This window comes from Molothrus aeneus, chromosome 6, assembly GCF_037042795.1.
Source record: "Molothrus aeneus isolate 106 chromosome 6, BPBGC_Maene_1.0, whole genome shotgun sequence".
Taxonomy (NCBI): Eukaryota; Metazoa; Chordata; class Aves; order Passeriformes; family Icteridae; genus Molothrus; species Molothrus aeneus.
In genome coordinates this window covers 21,468,988-21,491,491 of record NC_089651.1, presented here as the reverse complement: position 1 = coordinate 21,491,491, position 22,504 = coordinate 21,468,988, and positions in this window count along the sequence as shown.

Genomic DNA, 22,504 nt, shown 5'->3' with positions numbered 1-22,504 from the left:
TTCCTGTCAGATTGAATTGTCAGTAGATTGAAGGTCAGCTTGGGTTATTACTTTATATTTTTATACCATGTGTGCTGCTTATTGTTACTTAGTTTCCAGCAGTTCCTCAGGCTTCAGTTCATCCCACTTGACTCAATTTGTATGTTTCTTGATAGCCATGAAACATTCTAAAGGATTAATAATTAAAGTTTGTTTCTATATTTCTGATAATATTCTATATAAATGAAAGACATGATAATTCAGAGAATGAGTGTACAATTATGTGAATGAGTGTACAATTATGTACCTCACTTAACGCATCTAAAATATAGCTAAGAAAAATTCAATAGAAGTGTTTATGAAAATTACCCAACACATATGTAATTTTCTATTGTACATGCAAAATGACCCCATTCACATGTACAGCTGTACCTACTTTTCAAAGAAGGTATGCAGTGTTTTATTAGTATTTGTGACCATACTAAAAATGCCTGAAAACAGTACTTGTGGAGATCTGAGGTACCTTCCCTCTTTCCCATGAAGCTTTCCCTACGGAGATCCTATATGTGATCAGTGTCTGTGGAGGTAACAAGTGTCTAGAAAGATAGATGGCTGACTGTGAATTTCCTGAAAATAAAGGAAGTGTGAAGAGTCTGCTGCTTCCAGTACAGCACATACCAGCTCATATGGCAGTTGTCATGAACCAGAATGTAAAGGCTACAGTTTGTGTACAGGCAAGGGTGACAATTTCGGTGAAGAAATTCTTGTGTCACAGTATTGAAAGAACCTAAAGTGTCCTAACTTTCAGCTGAGACAGGCCATCTCTCAGAATCAGCCTCCTCTCTAAGAGATGCAGGTATTCATTATGCATCTTGTCCATTCTGAGGATTGAATAGGGCCTCTTTAAAGTCTTGTTTCTGTCTAATTGCTGTCAATATATATTAAACCTCATTGCAAAAACAGAGCAGAGCAGGGAAATCAGCTTCACTGCTGACAGCCTGAATTAAATAGAAAGAGGTAGAAGCCAGCTTTATGCTATATTTCTCATGGAAGAGTAGGTTTTAATTTAAATTCTGCTGAGCAATTTGGATGATCTCTAAAACAATGGCAACATAGCTGCTGAAAATTGAAATATGTTCCACGATTTCATATTTTTTTATTATAGTACCCTAATTTGAACCTCATCATTCAGCTTCTACCCCTTCCCTCTGAGTGCTTGTGGAATCAGGCCATACTGATAAAACTACAAACTGGCCATTTAAGAGAAAAATGAGCTTATTTTCTGGAAAACATTTCTGCAGTCATTGTCTACTGCAGCCACAGGCTTATGCTTTTGGGAAGCAGTGCTCTGCCTCCAGAGCTCTTATCTCAGGAGAACCACAAGAACTAAAATTGATCTATGTGACTTTTTCTCTTTTTGCCTCTGCACACTAGCACTGAAGGCTTCCATCTTTTCTTCCTCCTTTCTAAGACTATTCCCTTGAGCAAGTTTTATCTTAGATGATGCTTCTGTAAAAATGCTCTGGTGTACCATTAATGAAACAGCTGTTATTTCCTTAAGTTCTTTCAGCTCACGCTGCTTCATGCCACCTCAATTGATTCACAATGACATATGGAGAGGGACAGCTGTAGTCTTTTTAAAAATTCCTTCTTTAGAATCCAGTACTGAGTATAGTTTCAACTGTTTCAACTGTCACTTTGTTCAGCCATCTGTTTACAGCAGTTGTTCAAAATTTCACTGTGTTCCTACATTTTCAAATTTCCAGTGGTATTCAAATATTTCCACTTGATTTTTTTTAACAATTTTGGTCATTTTGCTCTAAAATTCTATATCTATCATAGTAGCTCCTCTTTTGGAAAGCCCTTGAGTTCCTTAAACTTTTCAAATGTCATTAATTGATAAACTTTTGCTAGAAATCTAATAACAACAAATCGTCTGTGACAGCAAATATACTGTTGAAAAAGTCCTGTTCTATCTCTCAACAGTATGCTCTATTATGTCCATGAAATAGTAAATGTCATTTGTGTTTTCTGGGGAAACTGAGCTGAGAAACCTTAAGAGACTTTATCAAGGACACAAAATAGTCTGTCCTAATTTTAGGACTAGAAATAAACATGCATATCTCAGTTCTCTGAATTAAAGCTTAGTTTAAACCGTAAGTTTTCTGAATTAAACCTTAGTTCAGCTGTTCTGAGAAGAGGGCCTTAGGAAACCATGTCAGTGAAAACTTTTGAACTGAAATGGTAAATAGATGATCACCAAGTCTCAGCTAAAATCCAAATCCAGAAGTTTTACTGAAAAAATTGGTGCACAGGAAAAAAGGAAAATGCATGAATTTTGGAGCATAGGGGAAGTTTATAAATCTGGAAGCTAGAGAAGAACAGGTTTGATTTTCACATATTTTGGATGCACACTGTAGTCACAAGGAGACAACTGAAGTTGAATTGGATTAGGTGAATACAGAAAGCTATTTATTTATTTATTTATCTATTTATTTTTTAGAGACGAATGGTCCAAAGGCAGGGTTGAAATGAACTTCAGGATTCCATTCAGTTCACCCATCTCGAACAATGCAAAATAGATAAAACTACCCTCCATAATGAACAGTCAAGTTTATTGTTAAAGGTAGTTAGCAAAGGAGCTTTCACATCATTTCTAGTATGTCTTGCAAGGTTTTCATTCTACTGCTTCACTGCAATCAAAAATGAGGAAGTAAAGGGCTTTTGAGAATGGAGAAGAGGGATTCTTTCCACATCTTTATGCCAGGTAAATTTCATGCATAATCACTAAGGAAAGCTATCCTTCTTGTGCCTTAATTAAATAAGCCTTAAGGATGAAGTACCATGAGGGACAAGGTCATGGCAAAAACTGTAATTATTTCTAGAGCTAATGATTTTAAATGATGCATATAACTTGCATTTAATAATCTTACCCTGAGTGGCAGGTGCTATTTTGGGCTGTGTCACTTGGGAGAGGGCTTGTTTGGACACATTTCATCCCGTGTGTCTACGTTGCTTTGTGCAAAGGTTGGTGTGTGGGAAATGTGGCTCAATATCACGGCAAAGGAAAAGGTTTTACTTTTTTGTTAGGGCAACTAAGATTGGAGAGGATGGTAGAAGAGAAACTGAAAGAAGTGAAAAGAAAGAGATAATGTGTAAAACAGGCCAGAACAGGATATCTCTGCCTATCCACTGAGTATGAAAGGGTTTTGAAATCAAGATTCCAGAGGATGAAAGAGTTTCTTCCAATTAGAAAATTCCCAAGGCAAGAGTTCATCCCTGAGTTATAATATATCATGATTCCTTTCTTCTTTGTGTATCTTTTAAAGGCCTAGCCATGGAAAAATATATTTATCAAAATATTACTGTAAATTTTATCTTTATCTTCAGAACATAAAAACTATCAGTTGTGCATATAATCTCCAAAAATTGTGTATTTCACAGACTTTAAGGTTCATGAAGAAGGCAAGAAATCTGTGTGTTGTGAATACATTGACTTTGTGTCCCTCAGTTTTTCCAGTTATCCACAATTTAGATGAGTACTGTGCTGATATTATAAATTATTTTACACTCTTATTGTTTATCAGGAAAAACTATACCTCTGGGTATTCTGCTTTAGAGAAACAACTTTTTTCTCCAAAAGGGATCCAAGACATTCTCTGGAAGTGTTCATGTTATTATAGTTTGTGTACATCACAGATCACAGCTAAATTTTCATATAATCTAAATTTTCATACTAAACTGCTTTTGTTATCTCATCTTTAAATGCGCCCAGGTAAAAACCACTTATGTGGACTCTTCTATATGGAATAAAAACCCCAACAATAAAATAAACCCATAAAACAAAGAGATCTTAATTTCATGTTTACCAACCTGCACCAAAATATTACAGGATGAGCAGTCTACCAATATTCAATCATTTACTGGCTGTCCTGACTGACTGAGGAGGTTCCATGTGTCTGAAAATCTGACACTCATCTATAAGCAGGGCTGGAAGGAGGATCCAGGGAACTCCAGGCCTGTCAGCCTCACACTGGTGCCCAGGAAGTTTAAGGAACAGATTATCTTTGGAGTCATCACTTGGCACAGACAGAACAACCAGGGGATCAGGCCTAGCCAGCATGGATTAATTGAAAGACAGGTCCTGGTTAACCAACCTGATCTCCTTCTATGACGAGGATCCAGAAAACAAAGGTTATTACCATATTTACAGTAGATATTCTGCCTTGCTTAGCAGTGGGTGAAAGAATTAGCTAGACCATTTGAGTGGAACTTTCTCACTTTCTGAGAGATTTGACTTGGCTGCAACACAGATGGAACAGGCTGGCAAGCAGTAGCAAGGAAAAATTTTGTTCAGTTATGGCTCATGTTGTGCCTATCGGAAGAACTAATATAGACTTTGGTCACTATATCTGTCAATCTCACACTTCCCACTGGTTCACAAGCCAAAACAAATGAAGTAAGTAAAAGAAGAAGGTAAAAAGAAAAAAAAATTTGGAAAATAAAGAAAACACTTGAAATAGTGAGAATAGCTCCAATACACTGATTACTTACCTGACAAGGTTTTAACAACAAGATGATCTTCACATACAGATGTTACAGCTCAAAATACTTTTAATATCATTTGGGCTTTACTTGTTTTTTTCTTTCCTGCACTGGCCACATTTCTGTGTGTCTCTCTTTAATCACATAGCACTTAGTGTCTCCTCTGCCATTCTCACTAATCATCACCTCTGATTACTAATGGCATCAGGTCTCCCTATGATTTGCCCTTTGTGGCCAGCTACTTTTAATTTGGTCTGCAGCAACAGCAAAAATGTTAGAGGCCAATTACAGAGCAAAATGATGCTTGGCAATAGGCCTAGAGGTGTATATTTTTGATGACTTTAGAAATAATTTTACTATTATTATTTGCTAAAACTATGGGGCACACTAAGATTTCCAGTTTGGGAAATAACTTAGAGATATTAGCACTCCACTCTGATTTAATCTACTATTTGAATGAAAAAAATATCCAAACCCAAATGATTTTATATTAAAGTTTTAAAACTGATGAGTGGAAATCCAACTGGCTGAATTGCAATTCTAGACATGTATTAGACACCTTTTATGATAATTTATTTACATGAGTAATACTGCTGCAGTGTTTATGTGAATAAGTGTTAATCAAGGAGTAAAAAGTGTTTTGAAAGAAATTGTTCATAAACAATCATGAGGTTTTCATTACTAGATTAGATTGCTACTAATCTTTGTTGTATATTGTCTGATAAAACCCAAGAAGATAATCTTAGGAAACAGCATGATATGAATAACACATCAGTTCTTATGGAGGTTTAGTAATTTCTAGTATATAACTGTTATTTACTATCTTAAATAGAATGGTAATGCTGCATTGTAATGTCAGACAAGAACAGAAACTGCAGAGAAATTTACTTTAGTTCTACTCCTGGTTTTTCTGAATGTCCTGCATTAGTAAATATACATGTAGTAAAATTCATGTAGTGAAGGAAAGGGCAGATCACCTTTACTGAGATTGAGTGGATAGGTAGGTCAGTGATTCTTTATTTCACTGTAAACTTGCATCCCAAGTAGAACTGCATCAACCACATAAGGATTAATTTAGCATTGAAAGAAGGAGATAAGGACTAATTTCATATTGAAAGGATATAATTCTAAAGGATATATCTTTCTTCACTCATGCCTCCAACAGCTTTGCTTAGAAGCAAACAGCACTACTTTTCTTTTGCTTTAAAATGTTGGACTTCCTTTTTGCTTCACAACTGCAATTCCTAGCAGTCTACTCCCTTGTATACTCACACACACATAGTCTTCTTTTTATGCTGAAAGAAGGTTCTGAAATGAAGATGCTGAAATATATTCTGTTCATTGTTTCATAGATATTTCAGTGGAATGGTATTTTCTAAGGCCAAGCCTGAAGGTCTTATAACCACTGCAAATACAACTACTGAGTGAAATGCTGCCATTTCTTTCCTTTCTTTCACTGAAAATTATCTTTGATCCATCCTTTATAATTCTTGTTATCTGGTACCACTACTAGTCAAGGGAATGACTGGCCTTCTCTCAGAAACAGCAGTCATATGTAAAGGCATAATAACAACTGATTCTAAAGAGCAATAGTCAGCTGTGGACAGAATGCAGACCCAGCAATAATAAGTAAAGTTGCAGGATGAAGCCAAGATAGAGTCCTCTTAGCAGTAAGAGGATTTTGTACCGTGTTTTCTGGGAGCTGGTTCTAATAGCACCTGTGATAATTCACTGCTAGTGTCCTCAAGAAAAAAATGTGTCATCTTTGCCTAGACAACCCATACCTGAAGCTGTAAATACAAGTAAAATTCTAAATAAATTCTTAGTAATTCTAAGTGAAATAAGCAATCTCTTAGAAGGCAAGTCAATAATATTGCGTGTCACTTGGGTTAAATTTTTATCAGTATTTGCAAAAAACACTGTAAATGAGATCAAATTATGCTCTGATAATCTGATTTCCTCTTACCAAGGAAAAAGAGTGGCTTCCAGATAGGAGACAAGAGTAAATCTATGGCTATTACAATCTAAAGATGGCACTTTCAGTAAGAGGATATTAACATTCATCAGTTGATGGTAGCAGATCATGTATGTTCTTGGGCACTCAAGGATGAAGCTCAAAGACACTATGAGGCTGAGAAGCTATGAAATAACCTTGTGTACATGATAGAATATATTGGTCTCTTTATCTGAAATATTACAAGAGAAAAATTTTAATACACATTATATAAAGATTTTAAAAGTTTGAAGGGTACTGAGAACATTTTCCATACCTAGAGGACATTATAATTGTAAGTTCTTATGTATATAGGATGACGTTTTTCAATTTTGTCCTAATGGTGCCAAACTGATGACCTTGAAATCTCTGAGCTCTAAGCACTCCTTTGCTGAACACAACAGAACAGACAGAATTACTGAAGGCTTCATTTGAACTGCAGCACCATTTGTCTGAACTTTCAGCCTCCAGGGATCTGCTCTAAGTAGCAGTGGTGCACATTCATAAGGATGTCACTTTTGGTAGCAATTTTTATGAGAATGCCTGAGAAACTTGTTCATTTCATGTAAACTACTAAAAAGATCTCTGACAGATCTTTTCAAAAGATCTCTGACTACTTTTATGGATTTGAATATATTAGCAGAGGTAGAGTCATGTTACCTAAAAGGACATCACATAGCACAGAATATAGATTACTCCTCTCTAAAAATTACCAATAAATTCTTGTAATATATAACCCATTGACTAATTTTTGAGTATTCAAGGCAGAACACTGATTTAACTGAAGAATTCTCAGTGCACTAAAGTACATGAATCTTTAAAACAATTCTGTCAAGAGATGAAATCACCAAAATTCTGACTCATGTTAAAAAATAAATGAAGATGTAGGCCATTGCTCACAAAATCCATTATAAATTGAAATGCTTCCCACTTTGCTTGGACCATGAATAAAAGTAGGGAGATTTTTAACTTCCTGCTTCACTTTGAATCAAATTTTAGTAGTCTTACAAACTTGTCTGAAAGTGAACAGAATATACATAGTGTATTTGGCCAGGTCCATCTCACTGAACATCTAATTAATTCATTCTGGAGTGATATAAATAATAAAATATGAATAACCTTTTTAAGCTATTTTTCTTTTGAGACATATTTTTATCAGTGCTTTTTTAACACATCAGATCTTCTATTGATAAAATAAGTCTAATTTAAATTGAAAAAATGAATTTGAAGCTTCTGCTCTACCTAAAATAATTGGTTTGCATATTTTTCACAGGTTTTTCAGTAGAATTGACACAAATACTGAGTTCTCCAGCTGAGATTCAAAAGACCAATTGAATGTAACAGAGAAGAGATAATTTAAGCTTTTCTTGTAACTAAAATTTCAAGAAGAAAAATGCAGATTTTCTTTTTAAAAGTAAAATTGCAATGCACATATTTGAGATACTCCAGCATTAACTTTCTACACTGTTGATAGCACTAGCAAAGGTTTGCTGATATAATTTAGAAACACCACAACTTAAACACACAGATTATGGTTTGATCAAATGGAAGAGATTAAGTGTATTTAGGGAGTAATCTGATGTAGAACACTTCTTTACTCCATTCAGTTAAGTATGATTTCCCCTTCATATACTGACTGCATAAAAATTAAATTGACTAAATTTAATTTTTGATCCATCTGGCCTACTGACCATATTTCCAGTGGGAGTTGCCAGGAGAAACATTCAATATTTTGATGACTCACAAACAAATACACAGCTGGAGAACTTTTAAAGAGTTATTCATTTTTTAATTTCTTCATTTTTTTCCTAATCAGTAAGTCTCTAACATTTACCCACTACAAATGCATCCACATTTTTCTGCCTGCTAATCTTGAGCTGTAAAGTCTCTGCAAAGTAGTAAAATCTTGAGCTATACAGCTTCACAGAAAGTCTAGGTTTGATTTATTTCCTTATTTGGGTTTCTTTCATCATTATTCCAGCAGTTTTGTTTTTTAATGTGGTAGCTGACAGAACATTAATATCTCACACTAGTAGATAGATTTGTTGATAATGAAAGGATCAATGGGCTGAGGGTGCAGTCTGGTTGAGGTGTCAAACCTTTTTAGTACTGCTGATATTCTTCTGAAAATCCAAACTATAAAGTCAAAAGTACAGAGAGTTACATCAAAGAATTTTAATTGCAGCTAGATTGGTAATAGAATTGCCCTCTCCTGGGTATTCTTAGAAGCTGAATACATGTTTTTTCAAAGTCAGCAGCTGCACTTCAGTTGTTTCACCAAATCAATTAGGAGGTTCAGCAGAGCATGACTTAACATCTATCAGAAGAGTACTAGTATACCAGCACTTTTCTGGCATAAGAAGCCACTTTGGCTGAAGAAACGGTAACATATTTAAGCACTGAATCGTCAAAACATGAGAATGAAAAATGGAGCATTAGTGCAGATGTGTAGAGACTAAAGAAGTCTAATTCTCATTAAAAGTGGCTTGTTGACATAACACTTATTGATTTTACAGGAGGCAGAACTTGAAGCAGAACCAGATCAGCCCTTCTTCAAGAGTTAGTTTACATGTACATACATAAGAAAGAAAGATATCTAGTGTGCATTGAGAACAAAATAGGCAGTGCTGAGATGACTCAGTATATTTAGAACACAGAGGACACTGATGTAGTAAATAAGTTAATAACTGAATGCATCAATAAATCAAGAGCTCATTCTATGAAAACTAGATAAATCATAGGAAAGAGATTGTAGGCGCTTTGGAGAACATTGTGTCTCCTCACACTGGAGAACGTTGTGTCAGAAGGCAGGGCCTATATCACTCCTGAGACATGATCTTCTACTTGTTATTTGAAGCCTCTCATGGTCTGCAAGCACACTACACTAGTGCTTACTATTCTTACCGTTGGAACTTCTATCACCAATATAGACATATTACCTCTTTTTGTACAGTCATCTCACACTCATTCCATTTCTCTCTTCATAGAATCAGCTATCTTACTCATTATTGTTTCAATGACCATTGTTTTCTCCCCATATCTTCCTTCTTAAAATCTGTTTTGCATAATTAATCAGGACTCTTGGAAAAGACAGGTTTACAAGGATAGAGAGGGTTCAAATAATCGCTTCATATGTGTAACATATTATCTCTGTTTAAACTTCCTAGTAGGATTATTGGACTTTGCAGTATCATGATATTGTTGGCCCATATTTCATATCTGAACCACTATAATCCATACATTGTTTCTATGGAATTACTGCCCACCTGTCTCTCTGCAATAGCATTGGTTGAAACACTCTCTACTGTGTTTTACACACTTCTGTTTTCAGAATGCATTGTCAGGCTGCAAAAAACCTTAATTGCTTGCCCTTTGGTGACTACTCTGTTTATGGGAGGAACAAATATCAAATAGGTCTCCTTATGATAACTATTCAAGACTTAATGTCTAAATCCTTGTGGCAGATCCATTTCAAAGGATTAATTTGGCTTTCAAAAATATTTAGCTTTGAGAATCAACTAGTTGCTTCAAATTTTACTTTGATCATGAATTTTGTACAGAAATGGTGAGGTCATAAAGAAAAACTTCTGCATTCTTTGTACTGTAAAACTGAGAGAAGCATGGAAATAATAAGGCTGTACTTAAAAAAGTTTGACATAGAGGCATTGAATTTTTAGGTTGCCAGATCAAGAACTGAAATGAGAGGTGTTGTATACACAAATGACAGGAGGGACTCCGACTCTCTTTTGATGAACTATCATGATCACTTCCTACTTATATTTAGTGTTCTTCTTGGAAGAAAAAAATATAATAGGAGAACAGACTTTTTTCAGTGTTGCATGCCCTGTGTGAGAGGTTGGCTTTCTTACATGCTGTTTCCCAGTTAGGAATTTGGGACTCTCTCTGTGCTGACTTGATTCCTTGATTGTAAATCACTTATAGGCAATAACCTGTGGTAACACAGTCAATAGACATGGTTGTGGTTGCAGTTAACTGCCAAAGGCTGGGATAGTAAATAAATGTGACAGGAAGGAATGTAGGTACTCAGAACAGATTAACTGAAACATAAATTAAGGAGGTAGTACAAATGAAAATACTATATTGAGGAAAGAGCTAGGAGCTCATTTAACAGTAGCTGATTTTAAGGAAGTTTTATGTAGAACACAGAAATAAAGACATAAGGAAGGGGAAGGTTATCCAGTGACCAGATGGGACGTGAAGCATAGCAGGGAAAAAACACTATCAAGTTAAATTTGTGCCAAGAAAGCAGCATTCCACTTGTGTTAGAACCTCACAGACGACACTGTTGCTGGGCTTTTTTCCTTAAGATATTTGAACTAGGCACCATTGACTGCATCCAGTTTACTACTTACTTTTTTTCTATAAACAATGACCTTCAAGTTATATGTTGATTTGAATTTCACTCATTGTCTTGTCAAATTAAATAGCTAATTTTTTCACCATTTCCTTATCCCAGATCTAGTCCTGTCTATAACAATATGAAGAAATTACAATACCAATTTGAAAATATATTATTTTGAAAAATAAATCACATTTTCCGTTTCTTTTTGAGCTAGATCATTACTTTAGATAATAAAAATAAAACTAGGATACTTCTTTGATCACTTTACTGTGAAGTCTGCCTTAAAAACTTCTGATAGAAATGTGAAATTGGTCAACACTTGTGTTCGTCTTTGCAGCTGCTTATTATTGCTGCTGCTCATCTTAGCATTTTTAATGGTGTCATGTTCCAAACATTCCAGAGCTTAAAAGTAAAGGTGATTTTCAAATACAGAGGTTTAGTAATTCTTTCCTTGATTTTCTGCAGCAGCCTAATGAGAATGACAAGTCATTGACAGAGACTCTTGCAAGCAGAAACTTTTCCTCCTGTTAAATCTTTCTCATGGCTCAGTCTAGACACAATATTTTAGATCTTTTTCATGAGCAGTGTGGATAAAATGGAGATTGAGTCAAAGGGAACAGCAGTGCAAAGGCCGTGTACTTTTGCAATGACAAGTATTTATTTGGCTGTGAATGTAAAGTGCTGCTTTAATGGTTGTTCTCTGTCTTCTCTGAGGCTGCAGCAGAAGAGCTATGGGATAGATGGAATCAGTTCATAGTCTATTTATACTAAGTAAATGCAAACTGTGGGAGGCAGATGAGGGATGTGTTAGCCTAAATAAAAATTATACTAGGACTATTTTTTATGACATCAAACTCTACTCTAGGCAAACAAAGTAAATTTTTTTTTCTTTGTAGTGGATTTACCTTGGTTGGATGCCAGACACCCCCCCACAAGCTACTCTCTCATTCCCCCTCACAACAGGAGGGGGAAGAAAATGAGAAAAAATTCATTGTTCATGATAGAGACCGAGAAATCAGTTACCACGTGCCCAGGATAAACAGACTTGACTTGGGGAAAATCAGTTCAATTTATTGACATTTAAAAATATAGTATAGTAGTATAGTGAGGAAGTAAAAAGACAAAACTAAACAGACTCTTTTCCCTTCTCCCTAGGCTCAACTTCACTCCTTTATACCTGACTCTTCTATTTCCTGAAGCCCCAAGTGGCACAGTGGTATGGGGAAAAGGGGCTATACTTAGTTCATAACACTCTTTTCTATTCTTTCTTCCATGTGCTTTTCCTCCCTCCTTCACCATGGAGTCCCTCCCACAGGATGCAGTCCTTCACAAACTGCTCCAGTGTCCATCTTTCTTCAAGAGCTGTGCTAGCATGGGTCCTTTCCATGAAGTACTGTTTATCAGCAATGCCCTGTTCCAGCATGGATGCTCTCTGGGCCAGAGAGCTCTGTGGGCTCCTCTCCATAGGCTGCAGTTGATTCCAGAAACGAGTTTTGATGTGGGCTTCAGCATCATTCAGTCCTGACGATGATCTTCTTCACAGGCTGCAGGGGAATCACTGCTCAAGCAGCTGAAGCACGTCTTCCTTCTTCTTCACTGATTTGGTGTCTGCAGAGCTGCTTCTCATATTTTTCTCACTCTTTTGGCTGCTTCTCATATTTTTCTCACTCTTTTCTCCCACAATTGCTGGGCAGCATTTTTCACCCTTAAATATGTTATTGCTGAGGTGCCACCAGCATTGCTGATAGGCTCAGATTTGGGGACCTAAATGGAGTAATTGACTCCAGCTGACATACAGAAAGCACTGAAGCCACCCTGGCAGCCTCACTGTACCCTTCCTACCAAAGTCTTGACACATAAATAAAATGTATCTTGAAAAAGTTCTTATATTTTTAAGGTATTTATGGGACTAGGAAGGAGATGTCCACATACTAGCCAAGAAGAAACAAGTTGCTTTTACAATGACACAGGGACTAAAAGGGAACAGGACTTATTTTCCTGGTGACTGTGGATAAGTTGTTAAGGCACTTAAACCTTTTTATTTAAAACACCTCTCAAATTGTATTGCTATCTATACTCTGTTTATAAGAAACATTTCAAGTAAAAAATTGCAAAAATCAGTTGATGCAGGCAAAATTTCAACTAATTTAAATTTTTTCCAATTGAGATATGGACAACACAAGCAATAAATGCAGGCCTTTCAATTAATTTTATTGCTTAGGGTTTTTTGCTTTTCTAAAAGTATATAATTGAACCTTTTTTGATCCCTTTTTCCTTTCATTTACTTCAAAAGCATAAAAAAATTGCAAACCAAATGCTGCTAGGTTCTTCATTTCTTCTGCCTGAATGATATAATCACTGTGTGCCACCCCAAGGTTTAAGGAAGCAGATGCAGCAGTTTCCATACATGCTTGTACAGCTCTGAACCAGGAGGCAACAAACAGTGTTGACAGGACAGGTCAAGTTTATGAAACATGTAAGACTTACCCTCGAGCTTTGCAGCCAAGTATAGAAAGAACTTATGTATTTGACAGTTATTTTTAAAGATTCCTGTAATGTGAGTCTTGTTACCTTTGAAAGAAGATAAAAAGCACAGGCAGACAGATGCATGAACAAAAAAACAAACAATCTTTTTCCTCCACTGGACTTCTGATACTGACACTATGTTTTGCAGAACATCAATGGAACAACTGTGTGAATAATATTCATACAGAAAATGTCTGCCAAGGTTGTCAAAGAAGGGTATGTCAGAGTTAAGAGATGAATCATTCCAGTTCTCTAAGACAAGTGATTCTAAAGAAATTCACCTTGTTCCACATTGCACGCATTCCATGAATTTTACGCAAGATTACTGTCAAGGGAAACTGAATGTGCAGGTCAATAACACCATTTGTTTCCTATGCAGATTGAGGACAACACATGCCAGCAGTGCATGCCAAAGTAAGGACTCAGGCAGAGATGGAGTTTTGCAGACTTTACCCAGGCTTCACTGAGCATGCCTTTTGGGCTGCTGTAACACAGCAGCTCCCTGATGGCATTGCATAGGACATGATTTTGTGGTCTTATTTGCCGTGCTAAGCATGTGTTTTCATTTGCTTAATATCTAAAGCTGTTTGTGCATTAATGTGTGGTTTTCTAACCATACTGGGAAAACTCAGGCTTCTGAAAATTCTGGGCACTGGTTTTTTGCACAGGTTTGCAAGCCTCTCCCAGGCACTCACTGCATTTGTGTACATCTGTTCCTTTCCTAAGTGAATTACTGAAAACCTTCAAGACTGAGAGAATTAAACATTCTTAAAATGCCAGTATAAACACAATGAGGAAAATGCTTGAGAAGAATTGTAAGCTGCAATTTTTTTTCTGAGGTTCCTCCTATATTAAGCATTTTAGAAAATAAACAGAGACATGGCTCTTGCCCCAAGGAACCCTGTATGTTTTACAGTCTTTACAAGACATGAGGAAAGGATATAATCAGGACATTCAAATCGTATTTTGCCTTCACCCTACTGTTCATTTAGTTAATTAAGTCAGTTTTATTTGAAGAAAATAAAAACATTTTACCAGGGTTTTGTTTTTTTTCTTTCCTTAGCTAAGCTGCAAACTTGTAGGTATTTTAGGAACACGTATATGACAATAGCCTCCAGATATGAAGGCTGTTAACAAGTTTACAGGGAACACTTTTGCTTCTACATGATACCAGTGGAAGCACTGCAGTGGGACTGCAAGAATATGGACACATTTGGGAAAAATATGCTACAGAAAATGTAAGTATGACCAAGAAAAAGGCACTACAATGAGAGTTAAGCCAACTGAGACAGCCTCTGAATTAATTAATCATTTTATTATGGTGAAGCTAGAAACCCTACATGATGCTATCCTACTTGAAGTAGCACATGAAAAAGAATGTGTTTAAAAAAGTCAGCATGTACACTAAATTTTCAAGATGATCATGCTGCATTAATCTCAAATACAGACATATTGTAAAAGAATATTTTTAAATGGCCTTCTGATTAGAGAATTGAGTATGTGAAAATGCCTTTCTCCAGCAAACCATGTCCATTCCCCAAATTTAATTTGACCTATTTTCTTTTGCATCAGAAGTATATTTTCAATAATATTTACACAGGTTAACAATTAGAGATTTATTTATAAATTCTATATTATTTTCATCTACGAAAAAAACCAATAAAACTGTAGATTGAAATATAGCTGGAGTCATTAATGTTCTATTTATATGACTATTAGAAGAAAAAATAAATGTATGAACTTACTGTTTGAAAAACATGAAGAGATGATGAAATTGCTTAATTCCCAAGTACTCTGTGTGGAGAAAATCTGAACTACTACAAAGAAACCAACTTTACATGACAAAATGAGCAATAGTCTCACTTCATGTGCCATGGAACCAGAGAAGTGCCATATTGATTAGGCTGGCTCTTAAGCTATGGGAATACTTTGAAAGGTGCATTAGATCAGGACCTATGCAGAAACTCTGTATATCTGGACAGTTTCCAGGGGTTAATTTTTATGGAGTTATTACGAGATGTTGCAACAGAAGCAGAATCTGCACTATGCTTAAGAGCTGACGAGAGAACTATCCTCAGTAAATTTCCCTAATCCCATCTTCAACGTACATAGGTTTCCAGAACCTAGGAACCTGGGGTGGTGAGTTCCACAGATTATTATCACACCAGAAAGTACTTTTCTGCCTTTTCACTAGAGCAGTTTCCTGACAATTTCCCAGATAGCCCTCTAGTTCCTGTGCTGCTGTTTTATTTTCTGCTTTCCTTTTATGATTTGTAGACTTCTAGGACACAGCCTATTCCAGCTGTCTCTTTTCCAAATTGAAAAGCTTTATTTAGTCATTCCTTGTATGGTAGCTCTTTCCTATCAGAGTTATTATCCTCACCTCTGTCATCTTAGATTTTATGATAGTTTTTAAGATGACATACCAGAACTGAATGAATACTCAGCATATGGAAAAATAATGTAAAAACATACCTAGTCCAATGTTCTGCTTTGTTAGAGCTTTCTTCCTAAAAATACTATGACTTGAAAAATCAGAGCATGGCATTTTTTCTGAATAAAAGCTACATATAAAGTAATGTTACATTTGGTCACTTATTTTAAAAGCTATGCTAGCCACATGGGAATTTAAAAAGTAAGGGCTTACCACTGCAAAAATTGATGTTTTCTTTTATTTCATTGTCCTCCTGAATTTGTGCAAATAGCTTATGGACTTTGTGAATGGCTGCTTATGACTTTGTGAATGGCTGCTCTGTTGTAATTAAGATGCTAAGTCTGAAGCCTAATAACAATGTAAATAAAATTTTTATACTATTCAAAATGTGTCATTTCAGTAGAAATCCTGACATGCTTTGGAAATATGAAAGAAGATAGTACACAAATCAATACATTTCCCAAGTTCCATTGTAAACATAAGATTTTAAAAGGCTCTTTTCCAGAGTTTTATGTTCAATTTAAAATGTCTGTTTAAGAAATTGTGTGATTTATTTTTGATAGGTTACACTGGTGCCCTGCTATAGCTAATATTTTGATGTTTGCTAGCATTTTGTTTGCTGTTTCTTTGAGTGTACATTTTTAAAATCTGTTTAGAAACCTCTGCTTTTCATAAGTATTGCAAAGGAAACTATTCATTACTAAAGTCTTTCTGATAAAGTATAAAACCAACATCAGCGGCATTACTTTGCACATGCCATGGACATTAACGATACAACAGTAATATGCAAGGTCTTGGATAACAATACCTTCTGTTACCCAGTAGCGAAGTTATTAATGCATGCTATTAAAGTATCTGCACATTGCTCTGATTTTCCTCTTCTTCATTTTGTAATCCCAACATCTGACTTCAAGCATCTGTGACATAGCAGTTGTTTGTGCCAGGAAGGACTAGAAGGGAAAGCAGCTATCATCACCACAACACTGAGCATTGAGAATGCGATCTCTGATGAGAACATTCTGAAAGGCCACTTCACAGAGACGCTGCCAATGGATTTTTTATGCCACCATTGCTGCCAAAGTACACTGTAACCCATCAACTTATTTCATATTGAGTTGTCTGTAGGGTATGCCAGTGTGGTATGCCAGATATGATTCAGCTGACTACGTTCACATAATATTAAATATATGTGTTTCATCAGAATGAAATAAAATGCCAAGCTAATATTTCAAACAAACTTTTGCCTTTCAGTGGAAACCATCTTACCAATTAATTTCAGGTGTTAGGCTGCTGCAAAATTTCTTTTCAGCTGCAATTTACTCATAATTATTGATCATGAACATTAAGTATTTGACGTTTGTGTTGTAGCAAGTAAAATGAACACCATCTGAGACAATTTTGCAGGAGAGCTATGTATCTATATTGAAATCAACTGGCCCACAGAAAAAAACCCAGTCCTTGATTATATGTGTTACCTTTGATATAAGAAGATCCTACAACTTGGAGTTTCCTTCTATTTGTTAAGATCAAAGGTGAACTGTACAGTTATGTTGAGTTTTATCCAATAATGCCACTGTCACCACTGAGTGGTGACTCACTTCAGTAAATGAAGATGGGCACTGACAGAAGACTCAAGCTTGGACAGAAAAGATTTCTTAAGCTGCATTAGATCATCTTTATCTGTCATTCCAGACTTAGGCCATCCTTGTCTCTAATGTCAGCCTAGGCCAACATGTTTGTCTGACCTCAGCAGATTGCCTGCTGTCTCACTAGGACAGTATTCCTAAAACTGAGCCTTTCCTCCCCTTTTATTTCTCATATATTGTAGGGTCTAGGAGTAATCCTTCACCTCATGTGTTTTTCCTCTATAAGTTTCTTATCCTACTCTGCATAACAGAATTGCTGTGCATTTTTAATACCCCCTTATAATGAAATCCAGTGAAATTCATTTATGAAGCGGTCTTTAGCTAATCTTAGACTGAGAGAGTTATCATGGGATGCTCTTGACCTTTCCATTTTAGAGAAAAATGCACAGCTGGGCACTTGGATTCAAGTTCTATTTAGCAGAAGAAGAATGAAAAAGTTCAGAGGGCTTACAGCATCAAAATGTCAGTCAGCATTTTGTCCCAAAATCCATTCCCAGGGTTTGGGGTTTTTATTATATTTTTGGATTGTTTATTTATTTGTCTTTTTGGAAAATGTTGTTGCTGTTGTTGGTTTTGTTTGCTTGCTTTATTTTAGTTTGGGGATGTTGATATTTTTATTGTTTGCTTGGTTGTCTTCATTTGGTTGGTTCTTATGTTGGTTTGAAGGTTTTTTGGTGGGTTTTTTTTTTGGTGATTGGGTTTTCTATCTCCCCCTATATGCATAGTTCAGGCTGGGTTGAAATATTCTTTGTTTCTATGTGCTCCTTTTCTCATCCAGAGATAATGTCTCAGTCACATTCTTCTGCCTAGATTTTTGTATCCTTAAGTATGTTTGCATAAGGATAGGAGCAGAGTGTTTCTATTTCAGTAAGGAAATATCTAAATTTAACAGTCTCTGCAAAATTTAAGCTCCTTCATTAACTAATGGGTAATTAGAATCCTGAACAGAACAACTGAAATAAGGCACCAGGCTAATTCTGAAGAATCAAACCCACAGGAACTGCATTAACACATGCTTAAATCACCAGCTACATGTCTGCTAAGAGAATTCCAGACCCCAATTGTATAGAATTCTTTGCAGAACTACAGAGTGTGTGTTGTACATCTCACAGTTAAGAAAGTGATGATTTAGATCAAATAAACTAATAACCTGTTGTGAACACATAATTTTGTAGAAGCAGAATCAAAATCTTATTTCTTTCAATAAAATTTGAAGAAACCCTAGTTCAAATACTCCAGTTATGCAGTTTCATGCTGCAAGAACAATGAAATTACAGTTCACAGAGCTTCTCTTTCTCAGTTTCTGTGGGTAGGATTCCTTTTATTTCAAGATTTTCATATTCAGAAACCAAGCTGTAGCATGCATAACTGTTTACACAGAGCTTTCAGGGAGGTGAGAAGCAAAAACTTTGTTTTCTTGCAACAGTATCCACCCCAAATTAGAAGTAAACTTTTTTTCACAGTTACATATTAAGGTGTAATGTTAAAAAACTAATTGTGAAGTGCGTGCAGAGGTAAAAGAAGATCTAAGTGCCCCATGCAGCACCATTTTCTGTATGAGCCAATATTTATAGATAGTCCTGTAGAATGGCAAGGTTTGCTACCAATGCAATTGTATGTATGGGATAAATTCAAGATTCCAATCCTCAAATTGGTGGAACACAGGTGACAAATAAATTGGCAGGAATTTCTCTTCAACTTAGTTGATGGGGGGTTGATAAACTGTGACTTTCTTTTCATTATCTCAGGGAAATGTCCAAGACATCTCTAATTGTAGTAGATAATTACAGGTAGACATTTGCTCTCCTTCATGCTATGACCATCAAACCATGTCCTAATTTGACAAATTTTACATAATAACATAATTCTACAAAAGGTTTTAGGTCATAGCAGTAAAAAATGATCCCTCTACGAAAAGAGTTCAAAAATATTTTCCTTTTTTCTTCGTTGCAGGTGCTTGAAGTACATAGCTATAAAATTATTTGTGAAAAAATCCTATAAAAATAAGTACTACTCTAATATTAGGAGATTCTGGGGTTAAATAATAAGTGAAATGACTCAGATAAAAGATTGTTATTTTCTATCCTTAATATTAAATACATAAAATATAATTAGGCATCATGCTATTTGAAATAAGAAACTCTCTTTTAGGAAAGATAAGAAATGGTTTTGAATGCTATAAATAATCTCTATACCATGTCTACTAAGGCCCTAGCAAAAATTAAAATCTGAGCAAAATAGAATCTGAAAACCTCATCATCTAGTTATAATTAAATAACAGTTATTCAGCAAATATGGGGGTTTCATCAAGTTGATTTTTAGAAAAGATTTAAAGGAAGATGAAGGCTATTGTCAAACCTGTTAAGGAACAGATTCTAGGGGATATTTTGTCACACAATTCTATTTCCCTGTGTATATTTTGTGTTGGTCAACCAATTGTGTTGGTTTTCTACTGTCTTGTTCAGCTCTCTTATCTCCCAATCTTCATTTTCTAGAGCAATTACCATTTAGTAGTATTTTTTTAGTCCAGTTAGAGCCTCTAAATATTATCTTTGTCTGAAAGAAAATAATACTACATGTAAAGTGCAAGACCTAAAATAGTCTAGAAGAAAAAAAGAGAGTGGAGATATTGTGGTCAGGCAGTGTTGTAGGAGAAAGGACAATCTGCCCTTAAACTGTAGCCTATATTTCAAGGTAAAACATTTTCTTTTTCTAACTCTGTGGACAGCAACACAGGCAAGAAATGGTCCGTGGAGATCATGGAGTCTTCCTTGAGAGATACTATTAGGAACAGATTAGAAAAGCACTGGGGAAGAATAATATAAGCACACTGATTTTTCAACCAGTGAAAGAATTGGAGAACGTGTGAACATTGCTCTCTGCTTTGAATTTTAATATCAGATGTTAAGAGGAGCAATAGGTCTCACTTTTGCTGATACTTGTGCAATCTTCCCTGTTTTGCTTGGTAAAAACTGTAGCGTCCTGCAGAGTGCTGGGAAAATGGAGACAGAGTTCAAACAGTTTTGGCCAGAGAATCTGGACAGGTTGGAGGGATGAATATCAACCTTTGCAAACAAATACCTAACTGTAGAATGATTCCAACAAGTAGTAATACTGTGCTATGAATCATGTCCTTTCCTAGCAGTGCCATTCAATAATGCTCACACTGCAGAATGATACCTTACCATGCATTGGCTTTGGCAGCCAGTCTGTGTCACCCAACTAGTGCCCAAAATCTCTACAGTTTTTTTCCTCTTAAATTTGATGTATTTAAAAAATACTTTTAAAGCAAAACAGAAAAAGGTTTCTGACTGCTTAGCAATTCATTCCTCTAAGAAAAGAGAGAAGGTTTAATGCTTATTATTTGCAGTGATATAGCACCCCAAAATAGGAAACAGAAACAGCTCAATGACTGTTAGAAAGAGAACTGTAAATGGAAAACTTCTTTCTGTTATTGTCACCCCTACCAGAAAATGCCCATGAAATGGGTGTCAGGTAGGGATCAAATGTGATCAATGTCAGTCATGTTATTGATTACATTTTCTTTTTAAAGACAACAAAATAGAAAGGTTTCATCTATTGAACCATTCATGCTGAGAATGAGTCAGGTAAGACTTAAAGCACTCTAGGCTTGTTAATAGTGAGCCTCCAGACTTTCTTTCCTACAGTCAAATACTGTTTAATTCTAAACAGATCTGTTTTGAATTTGGACTGAGTTTTATTTATATCTAAAAATAAATATTGTAGGAGTGAGTATTATTTTAGGAATTCAGCAGGGACAAAGAAAAGAACAAGAGGATGGCACAATAAAGATCCTGGTAGAGTTTCTATTATCTCCCAAAAGAATTATAGCTACATTTGGAGATTTGTGCATTTCAAATTGCACAGGCTGCTGCACTATATGTGAGCTAATTTTCAGAGTATAAGCTTTGACCAACCATCAGACAGTCTGATTAGCATTTTACATGAGACTATTTGAATATATTCTAATTAGAAAAAGTATAGACCTAATGAATATAGTGTAGTTAACAGCTATAGTGTATAGTTGTCAACTATTCTGTAGTCAACAGAATATAGTGTAGTCAACAGGATAGAAAAATCCAGGGGATTTACCTTATTCTGGTAAATACAGTGTTCTACTTTCCCAGTGAGCATTAACCAGATAAAGAACATGCAGTCAGTAACAAAACCATCAGATGAACAGCCAGAGGCTTGACCCTTGTGATCATAAAATTACTTTGCTTCATTTTCATGAAGAGTACAGACCAGTGTCTTGGGAAAATAAAAAATTAATTCTAAGTAGTATTTCTTCTCTTTCATTTCATTTGGACCTACTTCTGACATTATATTTGACTCTAAATTTTAATATATGTTGTGATGCAATAAATAGCTGAAGAACAGATGTGTTGCAATTGACATATGGAGGAATTTATTTTCTTACCTGATAGAAGAGTTTTACATTCAATATTGAACCTCATGTTACATCAGCCTCAAGTGAAACTTCATCAAAGTGCCCAGTAGGGTGTTGCTATAAGTTATTTGCAAATCTTGGGTAATCATAAAGGATTTCTTTCTCAAGGGATTATTCCGGTTTGTCTATAACTAATATTCACTGGAGACTTTTACAAATATTGATTTAATATTATATAGGAAACATTATCTGAGTTATTTCTGAAGTTCTGGGTACTGTGCTTAGTAAATACCATTTCTGTAAGGCTAATTTTAGAGTTTTTTATTTCCTTTTTATTATTCTGACTTTTAATATATTGTATGCAATTTAAATTATTTAGAATGATAGACACTTGTACATACCCATCTAATGTCTTACATTTTTCCTTGTTCTAGGAGGTGACAACTTTAAAGTACTTGTTATATTTCCTAGAGACTGACTGTAATTTGACTTGAGTGTAATTTATTTGTAAATCATTGGCTTATATTCAATCTAAAGTTAATCTCAGCTACTCTTTCCTTGCCATAAATGTTTCCTAACTAGAGTAACATTACAAAGCAGAGATTTG